The 12,057-nt window shown below is 38.0% G+C and overlaps 1 protein-coding gene and 1 non-coding gene across 5 annotated transcripts in view; both read right to left on the reverse strand.

Annotated features, from left to right (window-relative positions):
• The window catches only part of CERT1 (ceramide transporter 1), a 102,935-nt gene that overhangs the window by 67,035 nt on the left and 23,843 nt on the right, over positions 1-12,057 (reverse strand). The gene's annotated exons all lie outside the window — the stretch shown is intronic.
• On the reverse strand, positions 4,789-4,979 carry LOC125935910 (U2 spliceosomal RNA). The gene has a single exon (XR_007461888.1). It is a non-coding gene; the product is annotated as a U2 spliceosomal RNA (small nuclear RNA).

The following is a 12,057-nucleotide window of genomic DNA, read 5'->3' on the forward strand; positions in this document are numbered from 1 at the left end:
AAACCAAGCTGTGCCCCCACTGAGAATGCACGCAATAGAAGAAAGCCAACATCAGAAAGGAAAACATCAAGGAAAATGTAGGTGGACCTCATACTTTACCATGTCAACATTCATTGTTAAGGACAGAAAATATACCAAAAAGTAAAATGGCACTTATGCCTGTCTTGGTTTGTCTTAGTTCTTTGGGATTCTATAACACAAAAACCATAAAGTGGGTAGCTTAAATAGAAATTTCTCACAGTTCTGGAGGCTACAAGTCCATATCAGTGCCAGCATGGTGGGGTGTTTGTCAGGGCCCTCTTTCTGGTTTGCAGATGGTTGCCTTCCAGCTGTGTCCTCATGTGGAGAAGAAGGAGAGCTCTCTGGTCTCTTCATCTCCTCATAAGGATGCCAATGTCATCATGTAGACTTCGGTGTCACGACCTCATCTAAACCCAATTATCTCCCAAAGGCCCCGCCCCACCTCTGATTACTATCACAATGAGAATTAAGGCTTCAACACATGAGGCTGGGGAGGACACAAACATTCAGCCCAAAGCATCCATTATCTGCCAAAATAACCTTATAGGAACAAGAGACATAAATCCACAAAGAAAAAAAAAAAAAAAAAGAAAAGTTTTCAACAAAATTTAAAAGTAGAATGTGGTAACTGACAGCAGGCTTGAAAAAAACTGAAAATTAAACATCTACAAGAAAAAAGAAGGCAAAAGAATCAAGCCAGTTTGTATGCAATTATGGAAAAGCAAGGGAACTGGAAGCATCAGGTAGCCATAAAGGTAAAGGCAAGGGTGGAGCTGAAAACAAAACTGACCAAGAGTCATTAAAAGGTACAACTAGATTCCTGGAATCCCAAGCATTGGTGACTACTCACCTACCACTGTACAGTGTTAGAAGCCCCACCCTTAGCCCTCAGAGAGATGGTATCAGACAGGTGTAAGAAGTAGGGACAGTCTTACACAGCAGTGGGTGTAGGGAAAGGGAAAAAAAAAGCAAATCAGAAAGTATTTATACTAAAGATCTTTCCCCTACTTGACTCCCAGAAACCTAGCACTCACACTCTCTCCTTCCATCCTCTTCTGTCTATAGGAAGATTCTTCCATGAGAAAATTTAGTCCAAGAAAAAAGGCATATAGCAATGATATTTAAGGGTTTCACACCCAGGCACTTAATTGGTATGAAAGTTCTAAGCCATGAAGATAAATAAAAATTTATCTTTCAAACCTGGGAGATATGCATCAGTAAAATGAGGGAGTAACAAAGAGAAGCAAGAAGTATTTGAGATCCATGAAAAGAAGCAGCAAAGGGACTTCCCAAGAAGACAATAAGGAAAATTCCAGAAGCAGCATTATAGAAAAGACCCAAAAGTCTAGAACAGTACCACAGGATACTTTAGAAGAGATTTCTCTGGTGCTGGCACAAGTAGAATGAAAGACTCTCTGAAAGGTTAAACTCAGTGGACAGAGTGTAAGAAGACATAGAAACAAACTCAAAGTCAACTAAAATTTTAGTGAACTTCATATTGCTTATTTATTTACTTGTTGATGGACAATTGCTTTCACTTCTTGGTTATTTTGAATAAATTTGTTGTGAAAATTCATATCTTTGTAGGGACATACATTTTCACTTCTCCTGACCTAGAGTGGAATGCCTGGCTTATAAAGTGACTATATATTTAAGGAACTGCCAAAAATTAGTTGTATCATTTTACATTCTCACCAGCAGCCTATCAAAGTCCAGTTACTCCTCATCCTTGCTTGGGTTTACTTCTGGCCTCTGTTCTGTTCCATTGACCTATATGTCTACTCTTGGGGCACCTGGCTGGCTCAGTCAGTACAGCATGCAACTCGATCTGGGGGTTGTAAGTTTGAGCCCCGCGCTGGGTGTAGAGATTACTTAAAAATAAAATCCTTTAAAAAAAAAAAAAAAAGAAGTCTATTCTTACTCCCAACACCAAATTATTGCTGCCCAATAATCAGTCTTGAAATCATGTAGTGTATGTCTTCAAACTCTACTCCCCTTTTAAAACCTATTTGGGCTAATCTAGGTAGTTTGCATTTCACATTGTATTTCCAAGAACATTTAGTACCAGGTTGCAGGAATTCCATAGATTTTTCTATAGATTAATATGGAAAGGTGTGACCTCTTAACAATACTGAGCCTTCTAATCCATGGGCATTTCTCCAGTTATTCATGTCTTCTTTAATTTCTCTCAATAATCTCACGTAGCCTGTATTATACATGTCCAATCCATAATGCAGGACTGATTCCTAAGTCTTGTTATGTTACTGTACATGGAATTGTTTTTAAAATTTCACTGCTTATGGTATATAATAGATCTCATAATTGTATATTAACCATATATTCTATGATTTTGCAAAATTCACTTAGTACTTCCAACACCTAAAACACCTATTTTACACCTAAAAATATCTACAAAACCTTGATGCTACTGCAAAGTTTTTCTTCTGGCTTTCTGATCTTTATGCCCTTTTAGATCTTTTTTCTTGCCATACTGAAATGACTAGGATGACCAAATACAATGTTAAAACTGAAGTGATAAGGGCACATATATTCTTGCCCTGACCCTAATCTTAGGAGAAAAGCATAAAATATTTCACCATTGAGCATGATGTTAAACTATGTGTTTTTGTAGATGCGCTTCATTAGGCTGATGTTCCTTTCTACTTCTAGTTCCCTAAGAATTTTTTTTTTCAATTTAAATGAATATTGGGATTTTGTCAAAACCTTTTTGATCTATTGAAATTTGTTACGAATTTTTGTCTTTAGTTTGTTAAAATGGTGAATTACATCAGGGAAATACAAATCAGGAAACAATGAGATACCACCTCAAACCTGTCAGAATGACTAAAATTAACAACTCAAGAAACAATAGATGTTGGCGAGGATAGGGAGAAAGGAGAACACTTTTGCACTGCTGGTGGGAATGCAAACTGATGCACCTACTCTGGAAAAAAGTATGGAGGTTCCTCAAATAATTAAAAATAGGAGCACCTGGGAGGCTCAGTTGGTTAAGCGTCCAACTGGATTTGGGCTCAGGACATGCTCTCATGGTTTGTGAGATCAAGCCCTGCACTGGGTTCCACAATGATGGCATAGAGCCTGCTTGGGATTCTCTCTCCCCTCTCTCTATCCCTTTCCTGCTCATGTTTTCTCTCTCTCTGAAAAAACAAAACAAAAAAAATTTTTAAATAGAGCTACCCTATGACCCAGCATTTGCACTATCAGGTATTATCCGAAGGGGCACATGCACCCCAATGTTTATAGCAGTGCTATCAACAAAAGCCAAATTATGGAAAGAGCCCAAATGTCCATTGACTGATGAATGGATAAAGATGTGGTATAAAACCTTAGTTTGTGAGCATAATTTGTTCAGGAAACATGCTTGTAATCCAAAGCACTTGCATATCAAAGTGAATTTCCCCACAAGAAATAATGGAAACTCAGATGATTCGTTCTACAACCCCAAAATACCCATAAAAAATGATGACAATATTGTAATATGATACAAAATATAGAGAAAAATAGACAAATTAACCTGCACTTACCTTTGAAAACCTTCATGGCTGGTGTGAGGGAGACAAGAGAGAGGAGGACAACTTTCACTATCGCTAACAGAATCACTGCTATTTGTTGGCTCAATGGAATCTTTTTCTTCCTGGGGGCCATTGTATATGCTTGCACAGATGTTGACTACACTACAGTATTAATATACTCTTGTCAAATACCGTATTTAGAGTAATTGGCAATAAAGCAGCAGAGGAAAGGGTCTATATCTGCAGGCAGCCTGACTAAAATGAAGTAAAGCATTTCTAAGCTTAGTCTTGTATGGAAAAGCAAAGGACTGTCCACAGGTGCTTTGAAGTGACAAAAAACTACACTAGTGCCATTTGTGGGCGTCTTCCAACGTACTGGAAAATCACTGATTTCTGTCAAACACCGTGGCCTGAGATGGAGTATCCAAGCATGGGAGACCATCACCCACAATTCAACAGCGAGAGAGAGAGAGAGAGACAGAGAGAGAGAGAGAGAGAGGGAGAGGGAGAGGGAGAGGGAGAGGGAGAGGGAGAGGGAGAGAGAGAGAGAGAGAGAGAGAGAGAGAAGAACCACTGGCTCATTTGTGATCATGTGATGTCGGTCACGTACTACTTGTATTGCAAGACATTGTTCATTTATCAAGTTAAAATTTATTAAAAATGTTTGCCTCTCTTGTGGAACACTTGCAGAACAAGTTACTCACAATCCAAGGTTTTACTATACAACGGAATAAAAAAATGAAATCTTGCCATTTGCAACATGGGTGGAACTAGAATTTATTATGCTAAGCAAAACAAGACAGTCAGTGAAAGATAAATATTGTATGATTTCACTCATATGCAGAATTTAAGAAACAAAACAGATGAACACAGGGAAGGGAAGGAAAAGTAATATAAAAAGAGGCAAGCAAACCACAAGAGACTCTTAAATACAGAGAACAAACAGGGTTGCTGGAGGCGTATTAGATGAGGGTGGGCTAAATGGGTGATGGGCATTAAGGAGGGCACTTGTTGGGATGAGCAGTGGGTGTTATATGTAAGTGATGAATCACTAGATTCTACTGAAACCATTATTACAGTATATGTTAACCAACTTGGCTTTAAATAAAATTAAAAAACTGGTGAATTATAATGATTGATTTGCTACATTAAATTAACCTCTAATTCCTAAGATAAAGTACATTTGTTTGTTCATTATATATAATCCACTTTTTTGTTTTTGTCCTGAGGGTGCAGGCAGTGCAACATGCCTGGAGGAACTGCAATACAAGGTCGATGTGTGGAGTGGATGGAAGAACCTCCTATTCCATCTCCCTGCTCCAAAAATCCATCTACTATATTGTCCGTGGATAGAGGATGTATCAAATATTAAACTGATAAGAATAGATACTACACATAATCTTAGCCAAAAGGCTGAGAAGTTATACATAATTCTTCTACTATTGATTTGCTAGTATTTTATAAAAGAATATGGTATCTATGTCTACCATAGAGCTCTAATATTCTTGTGATGTCTTCATCAGGTTTAGGTTTCACACCTACGCTGTGTGGGAAAGTGTAGGAAACAGTTTGTATAAGATTGGAACTATTTCTTTGGATGTATTAAACAACATACCAGGGAAATCATGTGGACAGGTTTTCTTGGTAGGGAGATATTAAGTTCAGGTTTTTAGATCTGGCTTATTCAGATTTTCTGTATCTTAAAAGCATTAAAAGGGAAAAATAATCCTATAATTACCAACACATATTCACTTTTTCTGATGTTCTTCATTAGTTCCTAAAGACCTGTTTACCTCTGGTGTATTTCTCTCCAGCTTGAAAAAGTTCCCTTAGCATCTCTTGTAGCACAGGTCGTCTGCCCACAAGTTCTCTTAGTTTTCCTTTATCTAAAAATATCTTTATTTCACTTCCTTTTTGAAGAGTATCTTCACTGAATCCATTATAAGATGTCTTCTAGCCTCCATGATCTCTAAGGAGAAGTATACAGTAGTTTGAATGTCCCCATTTATGTGTCATTTTTCTATAGCTAAGTTCAGGATTTTTTATCTTTAGTTTTCAACAGTTTGACTATGATGTATCCAGTTTCAATTTGTCCTATTGTCGGTTGAGCTTCTCAAATATATAAATTTACATTCTTCACCAAATTTGGAAAGTTTTACTATAATTTCTTCAAATATTTTTTCACTTTCTTTTCTCTCTGAAGACTCCTAAAACCCATTTAATTCTGCTCATTTAAAATAAAACAAAACAAAACAAAATAAAAATTGGGTTAAGAATGACTACTTGGGGGTGCCTAAGTGGCTCAGTGAATTAAGCATTTGACTTTGGCTCAGGTCATGATCTCATGGCTTGTGAATTTAAGCCCCACATCAGGCTCTGTACTGATAGCTCGGAGCCTGGAGCCTGCTTTGGACTCGGTGTCTTCCCCTCTCTTTGTCCTTCCCCTGCCTCTCGAAAATGAATAAACATTAAAAAAAATGACTTCTTTTGATGTATATTCAAAATCCTAATTATTTTCTGTCATCTCTACTATAAATTCCAGACAGTGAATGGTTTTTATTTCAGATATCATTCTTCATGGTTCTAAAATTCCCATCGGTTCTATGTTTTCTTTTTCTCTGCTGAAATGGTCTACCTTTTCATTCATTACAAGCCTATTTTCTTTTACCTCACACAAACATACAACCTGCTTTAAAATCCCTATCAGATAATTCATCTTGCTCATCTTGAATTTGGCCTTGGTTCATGTCTTTTCCCTTGAGAATGTGCTGTAATTTCCTGGCTTTTTGTATCTTGAGTAATTTTGAGTTGACCCTGAAAACTGTGAATGTTAGGTTGTGAACTCTGGATTCTGTTTTACTCTGAAAAATTCTGTTTTTGTTTCAGCACGCAATTAACATGCTCAGACCCAAATTGCTAATTCTGTCATGTGTTCAATGGGCAGCAGCTAGGGTCTCAGTTTAGAGTACTTTCAGTCTGGCCTGTGCACACACAAATGAAAGGTCAGGTACAAATTTGAACCGAGTTTTACATTTGGGGTTCCCTTTCTCTGGCTTTTTCTGGATTATCTCCTCACTAACTACATTCCTTCTCTTGGTACCTACAGTTAAAAAAATGGCAAATGTTCTTGAAAGCAGCTTTAGCTCCCCCACATCTCTCCCATGGTGGCAGTGACTCAGATCACATTTTAAGACTACTTTCTATCTGTCTCCCACATACATTGTTTAGGAGTCAACTAGAGACTTGGGTAGACTTTTTACACAACTTTGAGTTGCCCCTCTCTGGTTTCTCCTCTGTGGATTCCCTACTCATTTTCCATCAGCCCTGGTTGTACCACAACCTTTGTCAGGTTCTGTTGGTCAGGAAGGTGCCTGGCTGGTTTTTCTGTTTAGTTTTAGCCACCTAGTACCACCACAATCGAGATTTCACCCTTATTCTACTCATTGCCAAATATCCTGTCCAATGCTCACTGAGGTTAAAGACAAAATTATCTAAGCTGAGCATCTAATTTTTTTTACAAACAAATGCAAAATATTAAAATATCTTTGTTCAGCCAGAAAATAAATAAAGCCTACCAGATTCAAATAAACAAACATCAAACATTGCTCTAAATTACAAGTAAGAGAAACTGATGCTTGCTCACTGAAGAAGTTTCTTTTGAAAGTATCAGGCAGCTCATATTGCTAAGAAATATAAATAAACGAGGTCAGAAAATGGAAAGGAGCCAGGGGAGACTAGGTAAGAGAGAGAACTCTGAGACTGCACCCCACGGTGTCAACTGTACAGACAGGCCGCTTCCTCTTCTGGACCCTGGAAGCCACTAGTGGCACTGCTGCTCCTAGAAACTGGATACTGCAGTTGCCAATATTATCATAAGAAAAACTTTCTGTCATTGCTTCTCTTTAAGATCCTGCTTCACAATCAAGGTAGGGCTGGGGGAGACAAGGGGCAGTAGAGGTGGGGGAGGGTATGTATCAGCAGCCTGATTACCTAGGCCTAATTCACATGTAATATGTATAATATGTAATAACATAATATACATAATATATAACATATAAAACATATAACGTATATAATAATTCATTAATAATGTATAATGCATAATATACATAACAATAACATTATATGTAATAATATATAACATAATATGTATAATCATGTAACAAGGGGAGTTGATGGGCTGGAGGGATGCTAGGGTGAGAGGGGAAAATGAGACTCTGGCTTTTGCAGATTCATTGAGAAGACCTATTCAGACTCATAGCAGGGAATTCTTTAAAAGCTCATTTGATAATGAGCTTGCCACTTCTTATTAACCATATCGGCTCTCTTAAATCCACCCTTCTGTATTATTTTATGCTACTGGGACTGGGATACGGCAAAATACATTTCCCCTCTATTAGTCTTCTTTGTTGGTTCAGTATGGGCACCATTCTAGCCAGAGACTGGAAGCCAGGAGGAAGGCAGAAAAAGCCTGTGTTTTTTGTTACATACCGTTTCCATCAACATTTGTCTAGCAAAGGTCCTTAGTCCTGGAAATGGTAGTCAGTTCCAGGCTCCAGCCTCTTTTAGAACTCCCTGAACTAGCTGGCCACCTCAGATGTACCAGCATCAACTGTGCAAGGGCCACTTACTAGATACGTGAAGTGGAGCTCTACAGCATTCCCCTTCAAACTACGAAGATATTAAAACCAACTACACTGGGTATAATCCTTTTTCTAGATGTCACAGTGCATTTCCTCTAAGCTTCTGAGATAGCAGATGAACAGCGTTCCCATCTCTAGATGCCTGAGTCTCAGCTTCTGAAAGTACTAACCAGGCAGTCCTTTCAACTCAGAGGTTTAAGCCTCAGTCCCAAAAGGCTCCTGGGATACTGGTACCAGCACCAGTGGGCAAACCTTTCTCTTCAGAAGTCCAACTCCCAACTCGGCGGGGCTCTCCCTCCAACTTCTAAGTTCAGATAACCCCAACCTCGTCCCTTCGTTCCTCTGACCCAAGGAATAAAAGCTGGTTCCTGCAGTTACTACCTATGCACTACCCACAAAGTGTTTCTTTTGTTTACTTCTAAACATTTTCTGCTGAAAAATCTCCAGCGATTTCTGATTCCATGAGTGGACATCTGAATGATACAATAGCAGTCCAAAAATGGCAAATGTTCATTTCCTAATGGAGTAGAAGATATCCATTCAAAAACAGTATTTCCAAAGTCTGGAAAGTGAACAACTTAATATGTGGGAAGATACAAAGAGGTTACAAAAGCACACATAAAATGTGAGCCCAAACATACTGTTCAGGCATGTGTGATTACATACATATGTGATTAAACATATGTGATTAGAGACTGTGTACAAGAGTCCCTGATAGGTACACCAGTATAATTCAGGCCCTAGGACAGTGACTGACATTGAACAAATATTTATTTACTGAACGCGGAGACCAAAATTCAGAAAACTAAGGTCCACACAAAATCATGCACATCATTGTTCATGAGACCTTTATTAGTAACAGCCCCTCAATTGCAAGCAAACCAAATGTCCTTTGATTAGTTCATGTTACACAAACTATGGTACATATACTACTTAGCAATAAAAGGAACATATTATTGACATATTCAATAGCCTGGTGCATCTTACTCATACTGAGGAAAAAAGCCAATCTCACAAGGTAATATACTGTGTGATTCCATTTATATAAAATTTTCAAAAGGATAAAAGTACGGAACTGACAAAAAGATGAGTGGTTGTAGGGGTTAGGAATGAGAGAGAAGGCTGGAAGGAGAGAAGAGAGAGACAGAAGAGCCTATAAAGGGGTAGAATGAGGGATCTTTGTGGTGATGAAACAGTTCTCTATTTTTACTGTAATGGTGGTTACAAGAATCTTTGCAAGTGATAAAACTGCATACAACTACATACACATGTGCATGCATGCACACAGACATACACACAAATGAGTACACGTAAACCTGGTAAAATGTGAATACGGTCTGTGGGTTGTACCAATATCAACTTCTGGGTTTTGAACTGTACTACAGCTATGTAAGATCTTACGATGCAGGGAAACTGGATGAAGGATAAATAAAACCTCTGGTTCCATTCTGCAAGTTTCTGTATAAGTACAATTATTTCAAATTTAAAGTTTTTTTAAAGTGAAAAGAAAAAGGTATTCAACAAAATGTTCAAAGTGAACCACATAAGATTATCATCACTTGTACAGGCCAATGACAGAGGCATTAAAGCAGGCCAGCTGGTATTCAGAATCTAACATAGATGGTATGATCTTGGGAAAGTCCCCAGTGTAAGGAATGAAAATAGTGCTATGTAAATGTAGAAACTATCAATGAACATAGGTATCAATGAAAATATCATATGATTTACAGGGAGGAATAAATGCTATGGTAAGCAGACATTTCCATTTTCTGGTAAATGCATTCCTTGTAAGAATTCCACCCAGAAAAATCATGATAATCTGAAAGTTTTAGCAGAGAATCAAAATGAGGAGAATCAAGTTGGAAGATTTTTAGTGGCGAATAATGAACCAAGCTTAATTCAATGTTTTTTCCAACTTTCTTTTTAAGTCGTAGAATCCTCGTCCACCTCCCCACCCTTCAAATCTTAACCATAACATTTACATATAAAAAAAAGCAGACAGATATCTGTGCCTCTAGTGAGATATACCCTGAGAAGGACACCACATCATTTTAGTGTATTTTGCCAAGGATGCATAACCTGAATCAAATCACAAAGAAACATCAAGTCCTAAATGAAAAACATTCTAGAAAATAACTTGCCCAGAGTCTTCAAAAATATGTTACACTAGACAAAGAAAGGCTAAGGAGCTAATTGGTCTAGATTAAAAGAAACTAAAAGAAACATGACAACTAAATGCAATACACGCTGTAGACTGGATTTTGTACTGAAGGGAAAAAATATGCTACAAAGGATACTGCTGAACAATGGACAAAACTGGAATACAGACTTTAAATTAGAAAAAAAGATATTACTACATGAAATGTCCTGAATTTGCCAGCTATATTATGGTTATACCTGCAAAGAGAATATCTTTGCTCTTGGAAATTATACACTGAAGTATTAAGAGGAAAAGAAGTGTGATATATGAAACTTACTCTCAAATGACTCAGGGAAAGATATAAGGCATGTGTACATGTGTCTAGAGAACAAGATAAAAGAAACATTAAAATATTGGTGAATCTAAGTGTCCACAAGAGTTATCACATTAGTCTTACAATTTTTTATATAAAATTATTTCAAAGTAAAAAGTTAAAAATGATACAAAAGTCTCTTTCCTTACAACCTTCCTCTTTCTATCCCACTGTTAACCAAGAGCCACACATTTGACAAATGTTTAGCAAATATCATCTAACATTTTACAAAACCACTAACATTAAAATCAAAAATTAAACATACTGGGTTGGCGGGGGAGGGAATTCTGAAGAAACAGTCAATGATATGAGGATCAAAAGATAAATTTGCACACATACCACTTGACACATGTACATTCACGTGTCCACAAACACACACAATTTATAACTTCAGACAGGTCCTCTTTCCCTAACCTCCAAACTCTTACTTAATTGCCTCTTTTTTTTTTTTTTAATTTTTTTTTTTTTAACGTTTATTTATTTTTGAGACAGAGAGAGACACAGCATGAACGGGGGAGGGGCAGAGAGAGAGAGGGAGACACAGAATCGGAAGCAGGCTCCAGGCTCTGAGCCATCAGCCCAGAGCCCGACGCGGGGCTCGAACTCGCGAACTCGCGGATTGTGACCTGAGCCGAAGTCGGACGCTCAACCGACTGAGCCACCCAGGCGCCCCCTTAATTGCCTCTTTTGTGTCTTCTCCTGACTATTTAAGAGGAATCTCAACACATCAAAACCTGGTCATGTGATTTGCTTCACCAAACTCTAGGCTTCTACATTTCCATAAATGGTAACCAACAGTTGCTTAGACCTGAAATCATCCGACTCATTTCACTGAATCATATAAGGCATTCATCAGCAAATCTGCAAACCTTGTCAGCTGGACCTCCAAAATAAATCTGGAATCCATTCACTTCTAATAAGCAATACTAGCTGGATCCAAACCACTGCTATGTCTCACCTGGATTATGTGTACAATTTCTTAGGGCTGCCTAATTCTGGTTTCCTGCTTCCATCCTCCTCCTACAAACTATTCATAACAAAGCAGCCAAAAGTGATCTTGTTACAAGGATCAAATCACTCCATGGCTCAGACTTCCATAACTTCCCTTTTCATTTCGCATACAAAGTTGAAGTCCTCACAAGGACCCACAAGGCTCTATAGAATCAGGAGCATACCTCTCTGCCTTCTTTTCCTACTACTTTCCCCTTGTCTACAGACCATCCAGGCCTCCAGTCACACAGGACTCCTTATAGTTCCTTCAATTAGTCATGGAGGAACTTGACAACTGCTGCTTCCTACCATGTCACCTCTTACCACATTCATTTTCCTCTTTGAGATTTCTACTCA

Source organism: Panthera uncia (genome assembly GCF_023721935.1).
Source record: "Panthera uncia isolate 11264 chromosome A1 unlocalized genomic scaffold, Puncia_PCG_1.0 HiC_scaffold_17, whole genome shotgun sequence".
In the NCBI taxonomy this organism is placed as follows: Eukaryota; Metazoa; Chordata; class Mammalia; order Carnivora; family Felidae; genus Panthera; species Panthera uncia.